Source organism: Pleurodeles waltl, chromosome 10 (genome assembly GCF_031143425.1).
Source record: "Pleurodeles waltl isolate 20211129_DDA chromosome 10, aPleWal1.hap1.20221129, whole genome shotgun sequence".
Taxonomy (NCBI): Eukaryota; Metazoa; Chordata; class Amphibia; order Caudata; family Salamandridae; genus Pleurodeles; species Pleurodeles waltl.
The window spans coordinates 87,950,854-87,978,578 of NC_090449.1; positions in this window are offsets into that span (position 1 = coordinate 87,950,854).

Genomic DNA, 27,725 nt, shown 5'->3' on the forward strand with positions numbered 1-27,725 from the left:
GTGGTAGCTCCTGAAACAGCCACCCACTCACAGCCCAGGCTTTGAAGGACAATCAGGGCAGTACATCCTACTCTCCTTCCTGATACTTCTTCAAGCACAGACTCTACATCTCTTAGCCGGAAAGTTTTTTTGGGCCGTGGGAGGAATGTGCTCAGCAAAGTGACGATCTTTCAATCTAGCCACATCCTCTACCACTGCTTCTCTAGGAACTCTTGCCTGTTCCAGCACAACAAGGCTTGCTATGATAGACTCCTGAAATTTCACAAATGTCATCCTTCACTCTGAAGAACTATCCTTGAACACAACAAAAGCACTAAAAGTTGCCAAGTGAAACAGGTGAACCACTAATTTCTTATACCAAACATAAGACTTACGAGCAGCAGTGCAAGGTTCCAACCTCTGATCTACTCTATCAACACCACCCATGTGCTTATTATAGTCTAAAATGCACATATGATTGCACACTTCAGCAACTCGACCTCAAACAGCCACAGGTGAAGTACTCTCATCATGGATGGTAGTTAGCATGTATACATCCCTCCTGTCTACAAATTTCAGAGCTAGCAGCTCATCATTCCGCAAGGCACTGCACTGTCCCTTCTCAAGTTTTTTACAGACAAGCTCTCTTGGATAGCCTTTCCGATTAGAGAGGATTGTGCCACAAGCAACAGTGTCCACTCTGAACAACTCCTTGAACAACTGAACTCCAGTGTAGAGGTTATCTACATATAAATGGTGACCTTTGTTAAACAGTTGTCTACCAAGTTCCCACACAATTTTCTCACTAACTCCAAAAGTGGGTGGACAACCAGGGGGGTCAATATTGGAATCCCTACCAGTGTAGACCCGGAAATTATAAACATAGCCTGTACTACTTTCAGACAGCATATACATCTTAATTCCATACCGTGCCCTCTTGCTAGGAATGTTCTGTCTAAAAACCAAACAACCCTTGAACAAGACCAAAGACTCATCTGAAAACCGATCTACCAAATGAACAAGGACAGGTCTAATCTTAAAAAGACGGTCAGAATCAGGGTGATCTCGTGGCAAGGCTAAAGCATTATCTACAAAATGCAACATCCGAAGAAGAAGCTCATACCAGTTACGACTCATGATTGCAGGAAATATAGCAGTTGCCATCAAGGGACTAGTAGACCAATGTGAAGACAGTGATGGCTTTCTTATCAGCCCCATCAAAAAAGTTAAACCCACAAACTTTTTCAACTCTTCCAGATTTGTGGGAATCCACCGGCTAGCTCTAGAGTGTGGCCTAAGTCTGGCAGCTTTGTCCCTCAAATACTGCTCTGCATACAAATTAGTCTGCTCAACAATCTCTTCCAAAAATATTTTGTCCATAAACATCTCAAAAGCGTTGTCGGGCAACAAGTTTTCCATATTAACTCGACACCCTGGGAAACCAGTAAACGCAGCCAACTGTGGCTGCTCCATGTTTGGTGCAACCCACGTGTCAGGTCTTCCATGGGAAGCCTTTTAGCCACTGGCTGCTGTACCATTGGCACATCAGTGTCCTCCTCTAAAACAGGCCCTTCATCAGCACTGAGAGTGGCTTCATCATCAGATGATTCGTCTCTGACAGAAAATTCACTTCCAGAATCTTGCACTTCCTCCTCTGCCTCAGATGCAGAGTCACTCTCATAATCATGGTCAGAAGATGACTCAAAAAGCACACCAACAACCTGCTGAGAGGTCATCCTATTGCTAGCCATGATCCTTCCTACAAAGATTAACTGGACAAATGCACCACCAATAACCAGCACTGTGTAAGATAAGTAACAAACAAGGTAGCTTTATCACTAAGAGTTATAAACTCAAAAACTACACCACTCACTTGCCTGAAAAAGCTTGACTCACCACCAACTACTCTGCACTGCCACAGCAATCACCAATGATATCCCACTAAAAAGAGAAAAAAAGCAAATTAGACATAAGACAACACAATAATCATTGTGCATAAATCTAAGGACAATTTCACACACAATCCTGCATTCAGCACACCACCTACAAACATGTCATTCATGCATGGCAACACTACTCCTTTGGAGTAAATTTATTTACTTACCTGAAACATGCAACTAAGCAAACCGCAGGACATTCCCTGCCAAAACTGCAACAAGCCACAGCAAAGAAAGCAAAAGCTTTGAACTAGAAGAAAAAGAAGAAATACATTGTTATTATCATAAATGCAAATACTTCGCCAGTTGACAAACACCCCGCCACCAACCATTTTAAAATGTTCCCTCATGTCTAGTGTTCTCTGTCTGTGGGCAGATGGGCATAAAAGAATACAGGCCAATCTCCCCCCAAGGGGGTCAGAAATGCTATAGACTATATTGCCCCATTGGGGGATGACAATTACCCAAGGGGCCACCCCACCACTCAAAACACACACATGATCCCTGGTGCTAAGTGGATTCTACCCTCCTTGGGGGCAGATGGGCCTAAAAAATAATAAATAGGCCAATCTGCCCCCAAGGGGGCAGAACTGCCCAATAGTGCTTTTTGCCCCTTGCTGGCAACCTTGCATAAGGGGGCACCCGCCCAAACACAAAAAAAAACAAAAAAAACAAACAAATCCCTGTCGTCTTCATGGTTTCTGCCCCCCGGGAGGCATAGGGGCCTAAAAAAAATAGGCCAATCTGCCTCCAAGGGGGGCAGAAATGGCATAGATCACTGGTTCCCAACCTGTGGTCCGGGGACCCCTGGTGGTCCGCGAAGCCTCCTCAGGGGGTCCGCGACTGCTTAGAGAATTAAATAATATTAACAGATTAGGTCCCCATCTTTCAATAATGACTCAGTGGAGGGGTCTTGGATTCCAATAATGATTCAGTGGGGGTCCCCGGGTTCCAGTAATGATAAAGTGGGGGTCCACAGAAGTCAAAAGGTTGGGGACCACTGGTTTATATTGCCCCTTTGGGGGGTCAACCCTTGCCCAAGGGGCCACCGCCTACACAAAGCAAAAACACACATGATCCCTGGTGCTGAGTGGATTCTGCACCCCTTGGGGGCAGATGGGCCAAAAAAAAATAGGCCGATCTGCCCCATGGGGGCAGGACTGCCCAATAGTGCTTTTTGCCCCTTGGGGGCGACCCTTGCCCAAGGGGGCGACCCCCAACACAAAAAAAACAAAAGAAATAAAAAAAAAATCCCTGGCGTCTTCATGGTTTCTGTCCGTCCTGGGGCAGAAGAGCCTACAAAAACATAGGCCAATCTGCCCCCAACAGGGCAGAAATGGCCTAGATTACATTACCCCCTTTGGGGGGTGACCCTTGCCCAAGGGGCCGCCCCCCCACCACACAAAGCACACACACACATGATCCCTGGCGTTGAGTGGATTAAAAATAGGCCGATCTGCCCCCAAGGGTGGCAGAAGTGCCCAATAGTACTTTTTGCGCATTGGGGGCGACCCTTGCCCAAGGGGCCACCCCCCCACACAAAGCACACACACATGATCCCTGGCGCTAAGTGGTTTCTGCCCCCCTTGGGGGCAGAAAGGCCTAAAAAAAATAGGCTGATCTGCCCCCCTACCAATAGTGCTTTTTGGCCCTTGGGGGAGACCCTTGCCCAAGGGTCCGCCCCCAACATAAAAAAATTAACAACAAAAAACAATCCCTGGTTTCTAGTGGTTTAAGGCCAATCTGCCCCAAGGGGGGCAGAAATGGCAAAAAATAGATTGCCCCAAAAAGGAAAGCGACCCTTGCCTAAGGGGTCGCTTTCCCATGCAACAACAACACACACACAAACACTAATTCCCTGTGTCTAGTGGGCATTCCTGCTGCTCGATCACATTGCGATCGGGCCACAGGAATGCTCAAAGAGACATCGAGGGAAAGGAAAACCCTTTCCTTTCCCTCAATGCCTCTTTCAGAGGGATTCCCCCCCCGCCCGGAGGTAAAACTTACCTCCTTCCCTGAAGATGCGCTGGAAGCAAATGGCTTCCAGATCATCTTTGCACCCTTTCATGATGTCAGAGTGCAATTGCACACTGATGTCATGGGAGGGCGGGAGGAGGTGGGGGTGGAAGGGGAAGCGATTCCCCTTCCAGCCCTGACCTGGGGGGATGGGGAGACGGCCCTCGGGGGAGCGCTAGCGCTTCCCCTGAGGGCCGGTAAATGGACATAATGGTTACGTCCATGGCGCCTCACAGGTGCAGCCATGGACATAACCATTACGTCCATGGCAGTCAAGGGGTTAATTTGGAGTGGTTGTAGCTGTTTCAATCAATACAAATTTGCAATACATGAAATACTAGTAGTCGAGTTTTATCCAAGGCTGATTACTGTTGTGCTAAAATATAGAGGGGAAAGTGCAATGGAATGGGGTGATGATGGAGGAAAGTCCAGGATATTGTTTCAGTCTGTTTGTAGAACAAGTGGATTGTCCATGGGGACATAGGAAGGGGAGCAATGGCAGTTCAAGTTGGACAAGGTGACTTAGTGGGACACAAGGGGGACAATCGGGAGAGTCTCATTTCCTGGTGGTGGTCTTGGCAAGTGTCTCTTGCTTCTGTCTGGTTCGCAGGGAACGTTTGCGGGGTGGTTCACCTTCTGCAGGAGCAGCAGTGCTGGTGGACTGTTGGTCCTTTGGCGGGGCCTCCTGGCCACTAGCGGCAGCAAAAGTGGAGGGCTGTTCAGATGAGTGGCTAGTGGAAGGGGCCAGCTGGTGTGCTGTTGCCTCCCTCATGATGTGTGCCATGTCTGCCAGCACCCCTGCTATGGAGATCAGGGTGTTGTTAATGGCCTGCAAGTCCTCCCTGATCCCCTGATACTGTCCCTCCTGCAGCCGCCTGTTCTCCTGCACTTTGTCTAGGATCTGGCCCATTGTGTCCTGGGAATGTTGGTAGGCTCCCAGGATCTCTGAGAGTGCCTCCTGGAGAGTTGGTTCCATGCTCCTGTCCTCCCCCTGGTGCACAGCAGTCCTCCCAGTGTCCCTGTTGGCCTGTGCTTCTGTCTCCTGAATGGTGTGCCCACTGCCACTGACCCCAGGTCCCTGATTGTCTTGTGGGCAATGTGTGGCCTGGGGTCCCTGTACAGGTAGGCACACTGCTGATTGACGTGTCCTGGTGACAGAGGTGTGGGTACGCTGGGTGGGTGCTCTGGTGTTGGTTCCTGTTAGGGGAAGGCTCTGTGATGGTCTGTGAGTGGGCTTGGGTGGTCCCTGATGGGCCAGGTAGATCGTCCAGATCCAGAATTCCAGAGTTACTGTCATCGCTGTGGGCCTCTTCTGTTGCGGGACTGGATAGTGGTGGCACCTCCTTTCCAGTGACATTGGCAGGGGTACCTGTGGGGATGTAAATGATGTATTATGCTTCAAGAGTATGACATTTGTGCTTCTGTGGCTTCCCCTCAATGGTTGTTGTTCCCCTGCCATCTTTTGCTTGTCTATGTTGGTGTATTGTGGTAATGTTAGTTTCCCTATGTTGTGCATGCTTTAGTCATAAGTGTCTATGCAGGGCTGGGAGGGGGGTTCCATGCATTGGTACAGCATGCAGGGCCTGGCATTGGGATTAGTGAGATGTGTTGGTGGAGTGTATTGGATGTGGTGGGGTGATGGGAGTGAGGGTGAGGGTGTGTGATGGCACCCAGGTATGGGGGTGATAATTGTTAAAAGTTGACTTACCAGTTTCCAGTCCTCCACCATCTCCAGCGAGTCCCTCAGGATGCAGTATTGCCAGTATCTGCCCCTCCAATGCTGAAAGTTGTGGGGGAGGAGGTGGGGGTCCACCGCCAGTCTTCTGTATGGCGAGCTGGTGTCTTGCTGCTATGGAACGTACCTTCCCCCGTAGGTCGTTCCACCTGTTCCTGATGTCGTCCCTTGTTCTTGGGTGCTGTCCCACGGCGTTGACCCTGTCCACGATTCTCTTCCATAGCTCCATCTTCTTTGCTATTGACATCTGCTGCACCTGTGCTCCAAAGAGCTGTGGCTCTACCCTGATGATTTCCTCCACCATGACCATTAACTCCTCCTCAGTGAAATGAGGGTGCCTTTGTGGTGCCATGGTTGTTGTGTGATGTGTGTTGGTGAGAGTGTGTTGGGTAATGTGGTGGGGTGTGTGATGTGGAGTTCGTGAGGAGTGTATAGGTGTGAGTGGTGTGTGTGTCTAGTTGTCCCTGTGCTCTTCTTCTCAGTCTCCTGGTGGCAATAGTTGTTGGTAAAGGGTTGTGGGTAATGTGGGTGTGTGTTTTATAGTGGTGTGGGGGTGGTGTGTGTATGAGTGTCAGGTGCGTGTTTTTAGTATTGGCCAATGTGGTGTTGTTTTGTATGTGAGTGCCCATTGTGAGCGCAGCGCTATGTACCGCTAATGGTTTACCGCCGTTGAATGTCTGCCATGGTGATTCGTGGGTCATAATGTGATGGGTGTTGTTCTGTTTGCGTAACAGTGTGGGTTTTGGGACTGCCAGTTTATCACTGAACTTTGGGCTGGCGGATTTGTGTATGTGGCTGTATTCTGTCAGATTGGTGTGTGTGTCATAATATGGTGAATGGATATTTGCCAGCGCGGCAATAAGTTGCCGGCCGTCAGAACAGTGGTAAGCGGGATTTACCACCAATGTCAGAATGAGGGCCTAAGGGCCTTATTATGACCCTGGCGGTCCAATGACCGCCAGGGTCCCGATGGTGGTCGGACCATCACATTACGACCATGGTAGTAGCGCCGCAGTCGGACCACCAGCACTGCCACTTTTCATCCATACGGCGGTGTGGTGGTGCTGGTGGTCCTAATCCACCAGGGCAGCGCTGCCCTGAGGATTACAACTCCCTTCTCTGCCAGCAGTTTCATGGTGGTAGCACCGCCATGAAACATCTGGGGGTGACGGGGTTCAGGGTGCCCCCTTGGCTAGCTTTGCAGACAGTGAACATGGTGACAGGTGCTGCTGCACCCTACGCACTATAGCACTGCCGCCGTCTCTATTATGAGCCTGAGACAATGCTGTAGGCCATTTCCCACTGGGTCAGCAGGTGGAAACTCTGTTTCTGCCCGCTGACTCAGCAGGAAACTCGTAATGGGCCCGCCGGGAAGGCTGACGGACTGGTGGTAACCTACCTGTCGGGACTTTGGCAGACGGGCTTTTCTGTCAGCCGAAGTCTTTATTAGGTATTAAATGTTTAATCTAGATAAAAGGGGGGATACAAGGTGCACTCACTGATCTGCCTCAAAAGCTAAACGTGAGGAAGGAGGCTCAATGACAAGGGGTCCGACAAGTGGCAGGTGGAGGGCTAGACAGCAAAAGCACCTAGAGCAGCATCTCCCAAACTGCGGGTTGCAACCCACTGGTTGGTCGCAAGCCAATTTTTGGTGGGTTGAGAAAGATAAAGCAATGAATTAAGATGCCTTAAAATTCTCTATTTATATTGTCATATTTGCTGATTTCAGGCTATGTCTTCTGACAAATTGCTGCTAATGTTTTTTAACATGGGGATTGGAATTTACAAACTCCTCTCATTTTGCAGTCAGAGAAACAAAAGTAAAATGAATCATGTGACAACTTTGTTGGGGTACTGGGAATGTGAAAGGAAAGGCTGCAGAATGTTATTTGTTTGTAACAGACAGCAAACTGTAAATAGCTATAAATGAACTGTACACATTCAGCAGTTAGGAAAGCAAAAAATTAAGCTCATTTTGTTAGTAATTCTGAAGTGTGATGGAAACAAAGATTTTAATTGGATCAAAACAAATCAAGGCACCTTTCCTGATAATGCACAAATGATAAATATTCACTGAAACTTGATTTCCACACATTATCATTTCTGTGCAATATAATTTTATAAGTAAACCTATATGTCTGTACAAATTTAGTGATCAGTGAAACAGAAAATGTGCTGTCTGAAAATGCTAGTTCGCTATTGCACAATGTTTTAGTTACATTAATAAAGTTGCCCCGTGTCCATTAACATCTGATGGGTCACAAAAGTTTTCTGTTCTAAAAAATGGGGTGTGGTTTATTTTGGAAGCACTGCCCTAGAGCAAAAAGATTCACACCTATGAGCCAGGTAATTGTGCATTATTGATAATGTGTTGGAATTAAGCACTGGTCTGTACATTGATCTCATTGCACTGCTTGGGGAGGTTAAACCGGAATCACCACCACACTACTCTCTCTCCAAGAAGCCTGTGACTGCTCGCCTTTGCTGTTATTGAGAGTAAGAAGCAAAAAGGGCCTAGATTGCACAATTATAGTAGGGCAGGCCCCAGTACAGCAGTGGTAAAAGACTTCAACACTCATAGTTGGAGCCAAGCCCCTACTTGCCATCTGGCCTTCTGACCAGAGTTTGACAGTGAGTGATACAGAAATAACTTGTAAGACATACAGAGCAGCAGAGAGAGACAGAGTGACAGACACAAAGCAAGAGGGGCAGACAGAAGTCAACAGAGAGATAGATGGAAATAGAAAAATGCAACATAGAGATAGAGAGAGAAGGAGAGAACCCACGAGAGTGAGAGGAAGGGAGTGCAAGAGAAGGAGAGGAAGAAAACAAAACAGAGTCTAAAAGAGACATCTCAATCACACACTTTGCCGCCTGTAGTGCTTTAAAAATGTAATTGTGTGATACGTACAGGAACTAAAATTCTGGCTTTTAAGCTCTTAATGGAAATGGCTCATTGTAAAACTTATGCTTTCAATTTTTCACATTCAACTTCATGCATCAAGACGTTCAAATTATGGATTGTAGAAAATTGCATACCTGTTTGGGCACAGCGGTAAACTTGCCTGAAAGCCAGATGTTTTTAGCTCTTTTCAAATCCCATCTGCTAATATGTTTTTCATAAACTCTTCAACTTAATGGCTTCATAATTACTTAATGGACCAGTTTAGGCTAATAGGAATGAACCAATATTCAGACCGACAAAGTTTATATGTACACATCTGCACCCTTTTCATCATTCCAACAGAGCTGTTTTTTTTCAAAAGTTAAAAAAGAACCATTTCAACTAAATATCTATATTTTACTTATTTATGATGTTATTAATAGAGCCTTATGTCGTGGTCAGATCTTGACAGCAGTGTTGAGGAGGACAAGGAGAAACAAACAAAGTAAATTGTTTGTTGAAATTGAAACACTGTGACGTCTACTTGTTTTATTTTGACTGTAGCAGAATTTATTTTAAAAAATGACAAAACCTGTTGTATAATTGGGAAAATGAGAGGACTTCATGACCAAACACAGAAGACCTTTTATATGCAGGCCATCCTCTCACCCATGTGACACAAAAAAAAATACAAGGATTTGCAGTCTACCCACAGCTACTCTAATTGGCTTCTGATTTATAATGGGTGGGTTGTTTCCTATCTTTTATGGAGGCTGTATTTACAAGCTCATTTCCTGTGTGCAGGAGCACTGTGAAATGTGGCTTAACAATGCTACTGTTACACGTGATAGCCTTCAAGTGATCGTCACCCATACATTTTGGCAATCTCCTCCTGTTTTGCTGAACTGCACGTTTGGTGGCTTTAGGACTCTGTGACCAGTGTTAAACTGATTGTGCTCCTTCACCAAATGTGTAAATTTAGTTTATTTATAAGTCACAGGTAAAGTGGTACTACGTGTACTGAGGGCCTGTGAAATAAATGCTACTAGTGGGCTTGCAACACTTCTTGTGCCACCCTTTTGAAACATGTCTCATTCCTACCATATGCAGCCTGTGTGCAGTTTCAAACCACCAATTCGACTTGCCAAAATAAATAAGTTTCTAGGCCAAAAACTCCCTTTTTATTACATATGTGTCATCCCTCAACAACCCTTATGGCAGGGTGCAATCTATTTAAAAGGTTAAACAAACACTTTTAACTTTTACATGTCCTGGCGGTAAAAAACCTTTCAACTCATGTTCACTACTACAAGGCTTACCTGTCCCATGTGATAATACTGGATTTTATTATATTTAATACGTGACAACTTTTGCTTGGGAACAGGTGGAATTATTATGTTTGGTGTCGAGGGAATTGTAATTTAAAAACCTCTTTAATGGTAAAGTTGGATTTTAAGTCACAATTCTAAAACTTTCACTTTTAGAAAGTTGACTTTTACTTGCCCTAATCATTAGGTGCCTTCAGTCTGTTTCCTGGATCACATGACTAGTTGTAGTTGGCAGATAGCCTTGTATATTTCTCCCAGACAGCCACACAATAGAGGGACTGGGTCTTGGCAGGATGGGTTTTCATTGTCAGGATGGGGGGTGAAGCAGTGCAAAAACCTACTTGCACATCACGGGCAATACCTCAGTTCCAGTGCTTAACTTGAGCTGGTGGTTGCCGGGGGGGGCACCAGCACTTAGTTTTGTGGGACAGCACTTATTGTTCTGCATCAGGCAATTACTATGAGCAAAAGACACTGATGGGAAATACAGAGGAAGAGAAAGATGGAAAAGTGTCACAAAAGGAGAAAGCAGAAAGCTGCAAAAGTGTGCAGAAGGGGCAGGGAGTGGCTGTAATGGATTAAAGAGGCCCGAGATGGCTTTAGGAATACACTGCCTCAGCATTCTGTGCTTGCTCATTTAATTTCAGCAGTTGCATGTTTTAGATCAGTGCTTTTGGCACCAATTTACAAATTAAGCACTGCTCAGTTCACACACAAAGAACTTCACACTAGCCTATTGTGACTGCAGACAGACTGAGACAATTCTGTTGGGGGGTGGATTTCAATATGACACCAGGAATACACCCACTGTCCAGTTCACTTCTGGGCCTACTGAAGGCCTCACCTGCAACTGCCCTGCTGCCTTTGGCCTGCTGTGTACTTCAGGGGACTGCCCTTCTCCACTAAGAGGACTGCCCTGCTGCCTGAAGCCTGCCCTATGCCCTGAAAGATTGCCCTGCTGCCTGAGACCTGCGTCCCTGTTTAAACTCAAGACTTCCAGAGTGACTTCAAGGGCTAATATGCTGGCTTCTTGATCAAAGCCTTAGAGACAGAAAAGACTCCAACCATCTTGAACCCACACTTTGATTATGCCTGGGGGATTCCTGATCCTCCAAGCGGTGCCCCCTCAGTCCTGGATCCTTGGAAGTGATGCCAAAAGTGCCCAGATAGTCCAAAGCCATAATCTGGTACAAGGTTCTCTGGGAACTTTAATGAGACCAGGACCTACCAGCTCATCAGTCTTCCCATGGTGAATCGCTGGTCGGCCTAACTTCATGGCAGATCCCACTACATTCTTCTCCTCAATAGAAAATCCTGTTCAGCTGCTCCTTGAGCAACTTTGTCTCGCTAGTGATTTTTGACTTTCATAACAAATACTGAGTACAAACGAAGAAATCTTCACAGCAACTTCATCCAGCAGCTCCCTAACAATAACATTCCCCTATTCAGACACTGCCAGCTGTCTTGCCCAGCTGAACTTTAACGAAGATTTTTCTTCTATTTTTTTTTAAAGTTTGAAGGTAATTGGAGAATGGACCCAAACCACTTTGTGTATCCAAACCACGCACTACATCGGTCAGCCGTAACTTTCAATGTTTCCCTGGTGTCAGGTGACGAGATGTCTGTGGTTGGCACTTTGGTCTTTTAGACTTTTCACTTAACTTTATGAATTCCTAACTCCTGTTCTACTGATTGAATTTTTGTAACTTTGGTGTCAAATCATTAATTAAAATGTACTATATTTGCTTAATTAGGTGTGAGATTTTTCTGCTGTTGTGATTTCACTTTGTTATTGTTTAAGTGTTGCATAAATACCATACACATTGCCGCTAAGTTAGGCCCAACTGCTTTTGTGCTAATCTACCAGAGGGTTAAGTCCAGTTAATTTACTGACTTTTTGCGTTTCACCCTGACAAGGATTGTGGCTGTTGCTTGAGCAGGGTGTCACCTGCCTCAGCAAACAACCCAATTTCTCACAGAAATAAATAACACATTTTCTTGGGCTCACGTGTCTGGAATTTTCCTTACAAAATGTTTGGGCACGTGTAAATGCAATTTGCAAAATATTTACACTGTTATTTGTTGCCTCTCCTTACTTTGCCACATTAAAACCCCCAATGCTCTGTAAATACTATGATCACGCTATAACAAACCCCACAAAACGTTCTCTTAGAGAGTTGAAAAAGGGTAACAGGCCCTGTTAAACTACACAAAACACAGTACTGCTAGGGGTCCCCAATGGGAGCAGTTGGTGATACAAAAGTCACTTGGCTTTGTAATCCACTAATGCTGATTATATACATATCTTTTCCAAATAGCAAGTAATTGTCTGCTACAGTTCTCCTATAAGATGGTATCGCTATCAATCCCAAAAGACATTAATAGAAATGTTGAAACATTATTGGCATGCGCCAACCCGATGCAGCACATTTATCTAGCCTCCGGTGTGAACTGCGCTTGCCAATATCAGGGAGGACAAACCACCATGTATATCACACTACAAATGAAAAGAACAAAATGGCTTATCTGCATAGCTAAATTACTAGACTGGACAGCCTTAGGGTGGGTATCCCCCAACTTTTTGCCTGCCTCCCTCCACTTTTCTGACACTGTTTTTGCTGTTTTAGGACTCTGTGCACTTTCCCACTGCTACCCAGTGCTAAAGTGCAAATGCTCTCTCCCTTAAACGTGGCAACAATGATTCATTCCCAATTGGCATATTTGATTTACTTTATAGTCCCTAGTAAACTACACTACATGTCCCCGGGCCTGTAAACTGATTGCTATTAGCGGGCCTGCAGCATTGGTTGTGCCACCCTCATAAGGATCCCCTTAACCATGTCTCAGGCCTGCCATTGCGATGCCTGTGTGTGCAGTTTCATTGCCACATCGACTTGGCATTTAAAAGTACTTGCCAAGCATTAAACTCCCTTTTTTCTACTTATAAGATTTGAGCTTGCCTACTGTTTTCTGAAGTCTCAGGGCCAATCAATCAAGCAGGGTATGTGTAAGGGTCTCAAGGTGCTGAGGGGAGGGGGAGGCCAAAAAGTTGTCATCTCTTCAGGAAACTCCCTGTGCACTAAAAATCGATGCACAGCTTACCGGATCAACGCACAGCGGAAACGGAACAACGCAGCCTGACTTACAGAGTGAAGAATTGACGCAGTGCCTGCTGTGCAACAGAAAATTTGACGTATCTCCTACTAGATCGACGCAACACCTGTGACTTCTTCCCACACACCCTGGATTTTCCCTGCATCGTCCCTGGGCATCAAAAAGATCCCTGCATCGCAGTGAGGAACTTAGACTGCATGCCGGAAATCGGCGCAAAGCCCACTTGCAACGTAAAAAGAAACAACACATCGTCTGTGTAGCACCGGAAAATCCAACGCATATCCTATTTTTCCACGCATCTCCTCCTCTGCGGTCTCCATGCATGTTATTTTCGACGCAAACCAGATACTGTGTGCAAACAAGAGACATCTGTTGATTTCCAAGATTTAAGACTCTTTTTAATCTTGCAAAAGTGATTTCTCAACTTGTACTTATTGAATCTTTATCGTTTTGACCTTAATTTAACCAGATAAATATCACATATTTTTTTTAACCTGTGTGGTGTATTTTTGTGGTGTTTTCACTGTGTTACGTTATGGTTTGTTGCACAAATCCTTTACACATTGCCTTCTAACTTAAGCCTGACAGCTCAGTGCCAAGCTACCAGAGGGTTGGCACAGGATAATTTGGATTGTGTGCGACTTATCCTGACTAGGTCTGTGGTCTCCATTTGGACAAAGGTGTATACCTCTGCCAAGTAGAGACCCCATTTCTAACAAAAATCATTCATTATCTCCCATTGCTCTCATTGATCGGTCTTACAAAGTTTCTGCTACCCTGGGTGCGTGAGGGTGAGGGTGCGACTTGGGAGTTTCTGTCTTGAGGAACTGTCTGGCTCATTGAGGATCTAAGAAGAAGTGTAGATTCCATTGTATTTGGTTTACAACTTCACAGGATAAAGCTTGGCACGCCATTGGTGTGTTGGGGTTGTTGTATTCTTTTATTGGCACAAATGTGTTGCATGCTTCTTTCACTGCCAGTGTGAAGTTGGGATATAATGCAATTCCAGAACTATCATATTGTAACTCCTCTCTTTCTCTTGCAAGGTGCACTACCAAGTACCTGTCCATCTAGCTGAGCATTCTTGCTATGACTGGCCTGACGGGTGCTCCTGGTGGAGGTCTCGAGGCCAGTGATTTTGGGACTGTTTCCTTGGTTAAGGGAGGAGAGGAGACATCGTCTTTAAGCAGGGTTCTGAAAAGTTTTTTGATAAGTTGCTCCATATGCTCTATGTTGGTGGACTCAGTCAGCCCTGGAATCTAAACATTGTTTCAACTCCAGTGGGCTTCGAGAGCCTTATTTCTAGCTTTCCGGCACCTTCTCCAGCTGTTGCAGTTTCATGCTTTCTTTCATTAAGACCGCCTTCAAAATCTGAAAAGCGCCTTTCAGACATATTCATGCGCTCAGCAAATTTTCCACTATGTCTTGCATGTGGTTGACTCAAGAGGATAGATTATCAGTCTTGCTGTCAATAGTTTGCAAGCTTTTTCATGCCCAGCAGGATTGCTGTAACATCTGTGTCTTCCATGTCACTGCTGGCAGTGTCACAGTCCGCCGGTGTCTGCTCAAGAGCCTTATGTGTACTTTTCGACTGGCAGTGCACCTCAAAAGAGAGCTTGGACTGTCTCCCCTCAAATTTCCTCATAGCTGTATGTAGTGGGCTATTCCTAGCAGCACAACAGCACCATCTCTGTCTACGTAAGTGTAAGTGGCTCAGGCCCTGTCCATTGTCTGGACCAACCACAGTACAGATGTAGATGACTGGTTCCTTAATGTTTAATGCTTGTGTTCCGTTGAGTTCAATGACCTTCAGCACTCATACATTGAATCACAATTTAGGAGTAAGTGTAGCCCATAACTACACTGCAGAATACACATATCATAAGATGCTTTCGGTTACTCAAAGAAATACAGCTGGATCCACTGCCCTGTCCGTGGACCAACCTCAACACAAATGTGGGTCAAATATTCGTCTCGGCAGTGTGTGTCCCTAATCCCAGCGCACTGTCTTTACTTAACCTCAGTGCATAAGATTGCAGTTCATGGGATTCATGGGAGGGTATTGCCCACAGCCACACCGCCATGTGCAAGTTGTTTTCTGCCCAACAATATGCAGCTATGGGCTCTGAGCAATTCACCACTCCTACCTGAGGCCACATATACTTAATGTGGTTCTCACTCAATTGATTCTCTCTGGCTTCTCCAAGTGGCTCCCTTCCACACCGGAGGTCCATTTTTCCCAGCCCAGAATAGGCAGTTCTTAGGCCCATGTCAGGCAGGGGTGCACTGTTCCTTTAACTGCAGCTGCAACTACAGGTCATGCATGCAGGCTGTGCCGCGCCTGGTTCGGTCTGTACATACATCAGCAAAAGAACTAGGGATATCTGCTCCAATGCTCTGATCATCCATCCTGGTCAGATATATTCCAAAGTTGTTTGCTGTTGGGTTTTCAGGAAGAAGAACTCCTGTTGGCAAATGGTTTTGACTAATTGGTTGTCTGTGTGAGCGGTGACCTACAACAGTTCGGCGATGTTAGTTCTTCTTCTGCTATACTATTACTTTTAGTTGTGCTTGATGTTAGCATAACCTGATCTTGACGCACGGACCTCATTATTCTTGTGAGTGAATTGAAATGATTTTAACAGTACCACCTATGGGCAAATTAACTGTAAGGTTCAGTCCATTGTCTAAAGGTGAAATAGTGCTGTTACCGTGAACGCAAAGGACCCTGCAATTTTGAAACCTCAAAATTTACCTCAACAGAATACCTACAATTTGGTGAATCAGGGAAGGTGTTAAACCTCAGTTTCATGAGGCAATATGTCCCCAACGTATGGCACCTCCCAACGCATCAAAAATATTGTAATAACAGCCAATTAACTGTGTTCTAGATCAGCAGAATAGTTTAAAGGATTTTTTACAAAATTCAATCAAAAATATTCTAGATAGCAAGTAAGAAACAAAATCAGGGTAGAAACGGACAGCAATCCTCGCAGCAAAGGAAAGTTCCCCACAAAGATCTGGCTCACCCCAAAGTTGAGGGGTTTATACTTTATTTTCGCATGTGAAATTAACAAAACTGTAGACATGAGCAAATGCAACATTCCAGTACCAAATTAGAAAACAGTTTTATTAAACACAGCAGTGCCTCAAACCCTCTGCACTGTCCCACAGCATGAATATTGATGCTGCCCACTCTTTGTAAATGCTACCCGCAGAACAAACTAAATCCATGAAAAACAGCAAAGACATTTTGAATGAATATGATATAGTGAGCTTGTATACGGATCTTTAAATGTAGTTACAATTTTGTAACTGAACAGAGAAAGGTTAATCGAAAACAGCATAGCAAATGACAATGGAAATAAACAGACATAAACCTGCTTGTGTGCTGCAGAAATAATAACCAGCCAAACAAGCAGGGTTAAAACAGAGGAGCCACCCATATTTAAAAAGATGACTTTGAGGTCTAAATTGAAGCCTAGTAACAAGAGGCAGAAAAACACACTTCTACATGTCTTAGGAAATTTGTTTTGAAAGCAATCATTTTACATTAATGAAATAAAAAAATAAATGCACAAAGTTCTCCAACATTACTGCAAAAAGAAAGATTTCAATCGAACTAGGCGACCTTGGGTATGAAATCGATCTCTAATCATGGAAATCTGAGCATGTCGAGAGACAGAGAACATTAATAACACAAAAAACAATCAAGGTTCTTCTTGTGCTAAGTTCATTTAGTACAGTAGATGATTTAAGACGTTCCAGCAGAATCAAGTCTGCTATACTACATTGCTGGGTTTGATGGATTGAGATACACGAGACACGATTTAACATTGTATCCATGTCTCCATGTCAAAAAGTGCAGTGTTAGTTACTGCTGTATTATAGTCACCACAACTACAAGAAGATGCTCTTAAAGTTTTTTTAATCTCTTCCTGCTAAATCCAAATTCTTAAGGACATTTAACTGTCCACTGATGTCAATCACTGTGCTGCGTACATACTAAAATCTAAGCCTCCCAGTCAACATTGTATCATTCGAATGCCGTGATCCCTGGTCGTCGATTCACGAAAATGCCTGGAATAGTGGAAGCGACATCACATACACGTTGACCTTAATAACATAACAGAAAGTGACATTATATGACCCTTGACTCTGGTTCTTTCAATAAATCATGTCACATGACCTTAAACTCTATTACATCACTGAAGTTCCATAATAAATTAATGATACAAGTGACAGCACAACATAGACAAATGTGTATTTAAGATAACACCTATGTTATGGCATTGACTTTCTATTTGAAAGTTCCGGGACATAATACTTTTTTGTGAATTGTAGTGAGTGAGAGAAGCGGGAAAGCAAGACCTATTCTAAGTAAGTGGTGTCACTCTCCTTTAAAAAATTAAAGAGAAATTGATTTAATAGTGAATTTTAAGACACATTTTTCACATAAATTTTCTAAACTGTCATAGGCTTTAAAAGCGCATTCATTAAGCATTCATCTCCTTTCATGGTTTGCCATGCCAATGAAATCTGATGCTCTCCCCATAGGACCACATTTTCTTCAACATGTGCTATCGGTGCTCCATATGTAACAACTACCCCTACTGTGCCAGGCCTGCATTTTGCCATGGGTGCCCTATATCCAATAGGCTTCCCCAACATGCCAGTGCCAGAATGCTTGCAATTTATGCTGTCCAAGTGCCATAATTGACCCTTATTTAAAAAAATAATGCTTTACGCCAGCGTCAGAATGTTTTACATATCTCAGATGTCCTGTAGAACTCATCAGGAAACACCCCTCATATCCTTTCAGGGTATCTAAATATAATTCAGTCGTTCATTATGTGCTTGATACTATCAAAAGGTGAGTACAGAACACTTTCTCTCTTTAGAACTATTCATTAATATGCTGTATGGGAACAAGGTAAAGCACTTTTATGTGCAAGATAATATTAATGCAGATGAAACAGTGCTCAGACAGTGCAAAAAAAACAAATATATGTAACAAGACACTGCACATAGCCCAAGACTGTAAAATGATTATTGTTGACAGAGATAGAATGTATTTGTACAAAGCAAATTCCAGCCCTCTAAACAACCAAGGGAGAGGGTGTTGCCGTGACACGTGTCAGCTTCTCAGGCCTCATCAGGACCTTTGTCATCCAACTAATGTACCCATAGCAGAAGAGAGAAGTATGCTTTGTCTATGTACCCAAATGAAACCACATTCAATGTCCCCAGGCTACTGACAATGCATACTCAGCTCACACTGTGTGAGTGATTCGCCATTCAAAATGGCCACCACCTTAATATCTTTCAATCGAAACATCCCATTGTCAATAGGTTTGCATCTATATCAACGATTGTCCCATGCCATCACCATGTGCAAATGTGGTGTGTGATTACCTAATAGTAAATGAATCCCGACTGCTCATCCTCACTGATATGGATGTCTTTGTCAAGTCAGAGCATTCTAAGCCACACTGCCAAATTGATCATGCGTGAGCAAACAATCTACATATAGCGAGATAGAATGGTGTCATGGTTGCCATGATTCCATACGTCTGGTTGTCCTACTTTATGCCAGGAATGACCTCCAATGTCATAGAATTAGCTTTCTGTCATGGATGCTCCCATAACAAGCATTTCCTCAAGTTTACTAGCATTTTTCTATGAAGTCACCATATGTAATAATTACCTCTAGAATGCCAGTAGCAGTATTTTACCACATATGCCTATGCCAGTGCTGATATTTTGTCACAGATGTCTGTCATGTTAAGAATTGCTTCATGTATGCTGACATCACTATTTTGTCGTAGGTGTTTCTGTAAGACTAGAATTCCCTTCAGCATCAGCATGCCAGGGCAAACTGCAAACTCACAAGCATAACACTATGGTCCAGATTTAAGAGGGCCTAGTGTCTCCTTGCTCCACATTAGCGTCACTTTTTTTACACTAATGTATCCCAACGAGGCCAAAATAGCCACGCCAGATTTACAAAGTGGCACCATGCATGCATTGCACAACTTTTTAACCCCTTGCACCACATTATGCCTGCGCCAGGCATAATGTATGCAAATGGGGCGTTCCCCTGTTAGGGGGACCGCAGAAATGGTGCAGTGGAATCTAATAGATTCCACTGCGTAATTGTTTGCAGCTACTTTTAATGCCTGCTTAGAGCAGGCTTTAAAAGGAGGCACACCATTAGTAACAATGGGCCCCTAGGTACTGTTCAGGATTAGCACCTACATTATGGCTCTAATCATGAACAGTACATCAATAGCATCAAAACTTTTTATGCTTTTGCCACCTACCATGGCGGCAGTAGGGGGGCACTCAAGGGTGCAAGGAAAGGGGTGCTGCACTGGATGCAGTGTCACTTTTCTTAAATATGCCCCTATATTCTTACTCACATTCACTCACTCACACTCTCTAACAATCTCTTACACTCGTTCTTATTCTTTTGCATACATTCTCACTCACTCCTCGTCACTGACTCACTTTCACTCACACACATGCTCATACAGACACACACACCCACATGTACACACAGAGGGGGTTATTCTAACTTTGGAGGAGTGTTAATCCGTCCCAAAAGTGACGGTAAAGTGACGGATATACCACCAGCCGTATTACGAGTTCCATAGGATATAATGGACTCGTAATACGGCTGGTGGTAAATCCGTCACTTTTCCGTCACTTTTGGGACGGATTAACACCTCCTCCAAAGTTAGAATAACCCCCAGAGTCTTTCACATAAACACACTCTCAACTCCAAGCATGCACACAACATTAACTTAAAAGTAGTTTTTTCTTGCATCAGCTGGCACAAAAGGTCCTATTCCAGCTAAGTATGTTCCATTTTTATTACACTATTAGTGAAGTCTAGAATATTATTCACTATAAATATAATGTAAAATTAACAGAAAACAAAGAACATGCTGCTGTCCTTGTGTTTCTGGCACTGATTTTGCCACTACGGAGGCAGAGGTCGCAAAGGCAGTGCCAGGGGTGGCAATGGGTAAGCCAAGAGTTGTAGCTGTGACTACTGATGACCCCTAAATGATGTTCATTCTGGAAACTTAACTGAAATTCATAACCTGGATCATTCTTTGAGATGGAAGTTTATTTAGTTGAATGACATAGGAGCTCCATGGGCTCTAGAAACCGTCTGACAAAACAGGGGGTCATTTTGACCTTGGCGGACGGCGGAGGCCGTCCGCCAAGGTACCGCCGCTGAATGACCGCACCGTGGCCATTCAGACATTTCCTCTGGGCCGGCGGGCGCTCTCCAAAAGAGCGCCCGCCGGCCCAGAGGAAATGCCCCTGCAACGAGGACGCCGGCTCAGAATTGAGCCGGCGTAGTTGCAGGGGTGCGACGGGTGCAGTTGCACCCGTCGCGTATTTCAGTGTCTGCTTAGCAGACACTGAAATACTTTGCGGGGCCCTCTTACGGGGGCCCCGCGGCACCCCCTACCGCCATCCTGTTCCTGGCGGGAGACCCGCCAGGAACAGGATGGCGGTAGGGGGTGTCAGAATCCCCATGGCTGCGGAGCGCGCTCCGCAGCCATGGAGGATTCTGAAGGGCAGTGGTAAACCGGCGGGAGACCGCCGGTTTACCCTTTCTGACCGCGGCTGAACCGCCGCGGTCAGAATGCCCTCGGGAGCACCGCCAGCCTGTTGGCGGTGCTCCCGTGGTCGGTGGCCCTGGCGGCCACCGGCCGCCAGAGTCAGAATTACCCCCACAGTCTAAGCACAAGTAGTTATACCCTCATCCAGCAATGGAAACATGCTCAACAGTCTCAAACAGGACAAACAGATGACCATTCATCATACATTTATTAATGTCTTCATGGTCTATGGATAAAGGTTTGTCAAACCACGCGCTTTTCCCACTTCAGCTGCAACCTTGAGGGTTGTTTGCAGATGCCAGAATGAGAACATCATATCTCACTCCCTTGTCTTCCCATGCCACCCCAAGCTGAGCTCTACAATATACCCTTAATTATAAAAGCAGCAGGCCAGGGCACACCAAAACAAGTTCCGTGTGGTTGATCCAAGTGGTCAATCAAGTAGCGTCAAAGTCCAGGGAATAGGTGAAAAAGAACATTTATTGATGAGTGAACAAGTATGGTCAATATGCAGGTCAAAGACCACATATGAGACAAATAATCCGAAAAACAGCCAACAGCCGAAACGTGTTTCGTCTTCTAGACTTTGTCAAGGCTTCGAAAATGTAGGTAAAGAGAATGGGAGTCCCATGCAAGGTATGCCTGAGATCTAGTCTCCAAACAGATCAATGAAGTTTAGAAAGATAAAGGCAGTAACTGGCCAAGATAAGCCCGCGATGCAAGCATGAAGCCGTTCCCGAGGCGTCAGATAGCCGAATAAGCCGGTTTGGCACCCACTGGACATTGATTGCTGAATGTGCTTTAAGACTGATATAAGGACACTGCTTTGAAACCTGTGTTGATGTGCGAGCGCTGTGGCATCCTCCACCATCTTTCCTTTTACTTTACTAATATACCCTTAATGTTAGTCGCTGGTGAGTATACTACTATAATGTTAAAGCATTTCTGTGACCTAAGCAGGATGCACTTAGTTTGGTTTTTGCATTTGTGGTCTAAGTGCCAACATAATAGCTTATTGATGACTTCTTTGATTTTTAGACTTTTTTTAAATGGGTATCATTTTAACAATAATTTTTGTCTCAACAAATTTACTGTTCAATAGGGTTCACTTTCATCTTTCCTTTAAAATGAAAAAGTCATCTACTATGATGCAAAGCATGTTATGCGTGCCACTAAGCTTTGTTTTACAGCCAAGGGAATCATGCAATCATGCAGCGGGTGCAGTGGCATCAAGTTTCAGTGATCTAAGAGGCCCTCTGAGAACCAATTACAGCTTTTATTTAGTGTCAAACTGTTCAATGCCTGCTTTAGGGACCATTGCAACCGTGTTACGCTACTACTGTGGAGCTAATCCTCTTGAAAATAAAATGTTCTTTTGTCTGCTGGTGGTTGTAGTGGTTCTACGCCACTGTGGTAAATTTGCAATATCGTAGGTATTGGTTAGGTGCTAAATACATTATTATATGTATTCAGCTGGCTGTTTTCTGAGATGTTTTAGGGCATGGGCAAAGTGGGCTCAGGCTCAGGGCCCCCACCCTGCTAAGGGCCCATCATTAAGCTTTCAGGACAGTCCAAGACAGTGGCACAACGCAAAAATGATGCCCCCTGCACCATATGAATAAGGACTGCTAGGTCTCCAATATCTCGTAAATGATCAAAGGTTTTGCAATTACTTGGTGGCCCCTGAAGGACTGTGGTCCCCCAAACGTTTTGGGAGCCAATAAAGAGGTTTGTCAATGATCAGATTATAGTTGTTGAGGGCTTGAATGAGCTGAAAATGAATGATAAATTCAGAGTTCTTCCGAGCAGGGGGCCCCCAAATTATATTTGGGCCGGGTCCTCCAAAATCCTTAAGATGTCCCTGGCTGTATTTTTTAAACTGGTGGTCATTTTCTCCAAAGTTACTTACACCTCTCACTAATTTCGCTCTGCATATTGTAATACACATTTATAAACTATGCAGGAAAATGAAATCACAGTTGAGGCATAATGATTACCTCAGTTGCAATCCTTATGTAATAAAGCCCAAGTTTATTCTGATGCTGACATCGGGGCTAACAAAATCTTCTTTCCTGTCCTCCTCCTGTTAGGGTTTGTGCACATCAAAGAGCATGTCCCCTCTCACTGCACTAGTGGGTTCTGTAATAGCTCCCTTTTAAACTTACTATTGAAAGCCTTTCTTGTTATCTCACCTTCCCCCTCCCCCCCCCAGGCTTCTGTGTATGTTGTTTAATGTGCTGTTTTGTTTACACATTGGGCCTTGCTTTTACCAAGGCTTCTTTAAAACACTCCTCTCTAGGCCATGTGTTAATTTAACTCATTTGCATAATAACTGAAACTCTGCACACCTTTCAAGAACATGTGCAGCATGTGAGGACCACACCCAGCTCTTCAAACCACACCCAGCTCTGCACACCTTTCAAGAACATGTGCAGCATGTGAGGACCACACCCAGCCCTGTCTATAAAAGGCAGCCCCCGAGCCTCACCCAGTGCTTGTGCTCGTCTACCTCCCGCTTACCTGAGGACAGATCCCTCGGTGCTGGCACTCCTGCTCTCTACAGACTTTCATTGGCTTCAATGGGCGCAGCTGCTGGCTCTTCCTTCTTCCGGTTTCCGGTTCCTCCTTGCCTCAGCCTCTCTCCTACAAGCAACCTGCAAAAGAGAAAGAAGACAAGGTTAGACTGATCAGTATCTCTTGCCAGCAACAAGTAAGTGCAAAACTTTTATTACCTGAAAGAACTTTGACAACAATTTCTGGATTCGTGTATAGACAATTTGAAACAAGATACCTTTCACGAACATTGTGATTCAAACTCTTTGTTACAAGAATACTTTGCGGAACTTTGTGAAGCAAACATTTTTTTATGGAACTTTTAAGAATCGAACCGTGGAAACCATTAACAGCAAGGCAAACAGTAAATCAAGGACTTGCATAAATTACATGCTGTATTTTGACGTAAAAGTACAGTATTTGTTTTATAAAAGATTCTGGAAATATGGGAAAAGTGAGTCTGCTATTGGCAATTTAGGCTTTAGTTATATTAAGATGAATGTTTGATATTGGTAATTCTGATAACGGTATTTGTTTAATGTTTTAGAAGCTTTAGAGTAATAGAAAGCACATCCCAGAGCAGTAACACATTCCAAACCTGGAAACTAGAGACCAGGATCCAAGAGGTACTTTTAGAAGAAAATTTCTGATAAATAAAGGGATAGTCAGGAACCCAGTTAGGAATAGGATGTACTTATCTGTTCTTTGTTTATGTTTCATTAGGCACCAGTTTCTACAGAAGTCAGAGAGGGCCGCAGATTTGTGCAGCACTTCAACAGTGGAAACGCAAGAACGGTGTTGTCTCTTTATTTTATTTTATCCACTTCCCCCCTTCCCTTGAGCTTCTGTTCTTAGTGCACTGTTTTAAAAACTAGTGTGCTGGAACAAGCAGTTTCAGGGTGGGGTCGGATTGTCTTCAACCTCCATCAGAACTGAACAAGGACTCACGTAAGCTGGGCTTTGACACCTCCTCTCATTCAAATTTCCTTTAATGGTTTTATTGTAGCAATATTTAACGTTCAAATGAGCATTATCATGAGTTAATTGCTTAACATCTAAGATATGTGCCTGGACCTAATGGTAAATGGAAGGGCAAAACTAAGGCCCTCTTCATTGTTCTATAATGTGATGTAAATATGCTCGCTGGGAGTGAAGGTTTCCCAAAAAATATTTGTGGGCTTAGTTTAAAATAAGCTTGCATAATGAACTGTGCGTTTTGTCTAATGTACTTATTAGGCAATGTTGTTTGTCAAGTGGCTAAAAAGCTACAAATGTAAGATTCTTTTTATGCCGACAGTGAGCATTGCGAGGGTGCTGCTAGTGCATTTGCATGGCAGGGGCCCCCCGTGGCCCCCTGCACCTGTTCTCTGCCAGTCTTTTCATGGCAGTGAAACCGCTATGAAGAGGCTGGCGGAGAACCAGGTCTTGCTCAGCAGGACAGTGCTGACTTCAGTGCCGCCCTGGCTGATTCCGACCTGGACAGCCATCAGCCCGTCAGGAACATTGTTCTCGGCAGAGATGGCAGTCATTTGTTGATCTGACCACCAAACACTTAATTTGGCGGTCAGACCGCCAAACAGGCAGCAGTCAGGACTGCCACCTCGAGGATGGCGATCTCAAGACTGCCAGCATCATAATGAGGCCCTGTATCTTGCCAAACTTCATTTTTTTGGTTTTAATCAGTAACCATAACTGCACTTCAATTGCTGCTTTTAATTGATTTTCTGAGGTTTTTTTCAACAAATGTTGAGGTTTTATTACTAAAGCTAACCATAAATTCACTTTTACCTTTGTTTTTTTCCTATTAATTTTTGGGGTGTTTTGATCATATACCACATGCAACAGTTTCCTGCAGTCAACCTCCCAAGTGTGGCTAATCCCCTATGCACACAGACTTTGGCCATGCACAGCAAGCGTAAGCCGCATGGCATAGCCTACAGGGAGGCCCTGGACCCAACCCAATGCAGGTGGCAAACCCTTCCTGCATATATTCTATGACCAAATATAGCAGGTTTTGGCTTCAGCACCTGCAACCGACCTATCACTGGTGGGCAATTCTTGCAGTGTGTGACCAAAGGCCATGCGCAGTGGCTGTTGGTAAAGCGTAGCTGTAGCATACCAAACATTTTTTATGTTTTTCAAAATTTGTGAATCCTGTGTTGTATCTATAATTCCTGAGGCTCTAAGAAATTCATCAGTGATGCCATTTAACATCATGAGAGATGTAATATGTGAGGTCTTAAACAGTGCACAGCAGTGGTGCAAGTTATAGTTAGTTCAGTAAATTATAACTAAAGAATCTAAGAGTTTTTTTATTTTAAGTGCTTGTTTAGTGTTTGTTTCAATATATAATTACAATGTAACTTTAACCTCTGTTTCTTTCATTCAGTTTCACAAGCCGAAAAGGACATTGATTAAGTGTCAAATAAATTTGAAGTCTGTTTAGGATGAAAGTTGAATTATGTTCAAGGTATCACCAATAAATTGAGCATATCGATTTGTAATTGCAAGTAGACTATTGCCTTCTTGAGGGTGAAGATTTACAATGATGTTTTTGAAATATTTATTAAAAATTAGGAAGTTTGGTTGAAAAAGCATTTTTCCTTACAAGACATAGGACTCTCTGGCACTTTTGCTTATTGATAGGTGGAATGTATACATAGTATCACACGGACACAATCACTGTGTCTTTTTTCGGGTTGTGTCATTGTGGCTGAGCAGTTTTTTCAAGTCTGTACAAACTATTTACTGCTTTACCTATAAGAAACTCACAGTTGCAATGGCACTTTTATGTCTACCACCAGTACAGAGGGAGAGATAGATATTACAAAATTTCATATTGTTTTACTATTGCCAAGATTAATAACGAGTAAGATGAGAATTTGTGTTTTTTGACATACAGCTAGCAGACATGCAGAAGTTCTGTTATTTTTAACAGGCTAAAACTATTTTCTTCTAAGTAAATAAAGCTTACGGATTAAAATGGAGATCAATTCACGTTGGCTTAATGTTCAACCTGAACAGAGATCTAGCATAGATCTAGCTGGGCTTACGAAAAGCTTCCATCCATCTATCAACACTGAGGTGACGGAAATTAGATTCAGAAGGGGCAACACATGATTGGTCAAATGTGGCCAAAAAAGCATATTGTCCTTAGAACTGATGGCTTCTATCTGCAAAGTGTCAAATGACTCTTGAAGGGCATACATTGATAGGTATATTACGTCCTTTAGGTTATTGGATCTTCAAGTAGAATAATTAGCAAGTCCACTGACCTTAAAGAAGACGGTGTTGAAAGGAGAACTATATAGAGGTCTGTTTCATAAATATAGATATTTTTCATGAGTTCAAAGACATCCATTTTGAAACTAACAGGAATTTAACTTATTCTCATTTATAATGCAAGCAATCTAAGACTTCTTTCATTTTATATTACAAACCTTAAGTGAAAGATGTTAAAATGTAATGTATCCTAAGTCTTAAGGTCCTCAACCTAATTTACCAAAAACACTCCTTGCGCTGTAAAAAAAGGGTTCAAAATATCTAGTCCAATAATAACATTGAGCTCTTTATTGTGTTCTTCAGAGCTGATCTAAGACTTCGTGTAGCCAAAGCCCATGTTACTTTTCATTAAGCAATTCACATTCAACTTCATCAGATCTACAAACAAACAAAGAACCCTTTAAAGAATCTCTTATATGATCAATTTAAGCAATACCAACAGGAAATCGTAATAATGTAACTAACCATGAGGTGGTTTAGAACATGCATAGCATGCTCAATAATCAAAGTGCAGGGAAAACCTGAAGATACATATGTGTAAAGAGAACACAATATCCTACAAATAATTATTTATATTGTGAAGTACCATTGGTATTAATACAGCTGCAGAACTGTTTCTGACACTGGTATGCTGTCCGGTCTAATAGATTAATTTGCAATTGATGCCATGGATTTTGCTTCCCAAATATCCATAGATTTGTGAAGAGATTTCACCATGATCCCTTGATATTATGATATTATATTATTTCCAAGACATGATTAGTCAGTGATAGGACCGAGAGAATGGATCTTATTGTTCTTTGGCAAACAGTTCCTCCCTTCACTGCTGTTTTTTCTGATCCTTATTAAAATGTAAATTTCAGAGTTGGTGCAACTCGAAGATGAAGATGGCTTAGTTAACCCCAAAATGAGGAGCTTTAATTGTCTGAAAGTTGTTTTTGTCCAATCTTTTATAAAATTACAAGACCCACACCAATGATAAGTTGAGTTGTCGTCATAGGAGGCCAACCTGAGTCTCAGGATAACGTAGTCTGGCTAACGTATAAGAAAGGATATTTATCATCTGTTAGAAATTGGGATACTGGTTGGGCTGAGGGGAGTGAAACCGCTAACCCCAAATGAACCTGTGCTCAACCCTGTGGTAGCTTGGCAGAGGGCAGCCAACTGATTACCTGTTCCCCTTAAAAGTTACAGCTTATTAAATGTAATAAAGTAACCCCAATGGTGTCCTTTGGGAGAGGTAGACCTTGCAGAAGT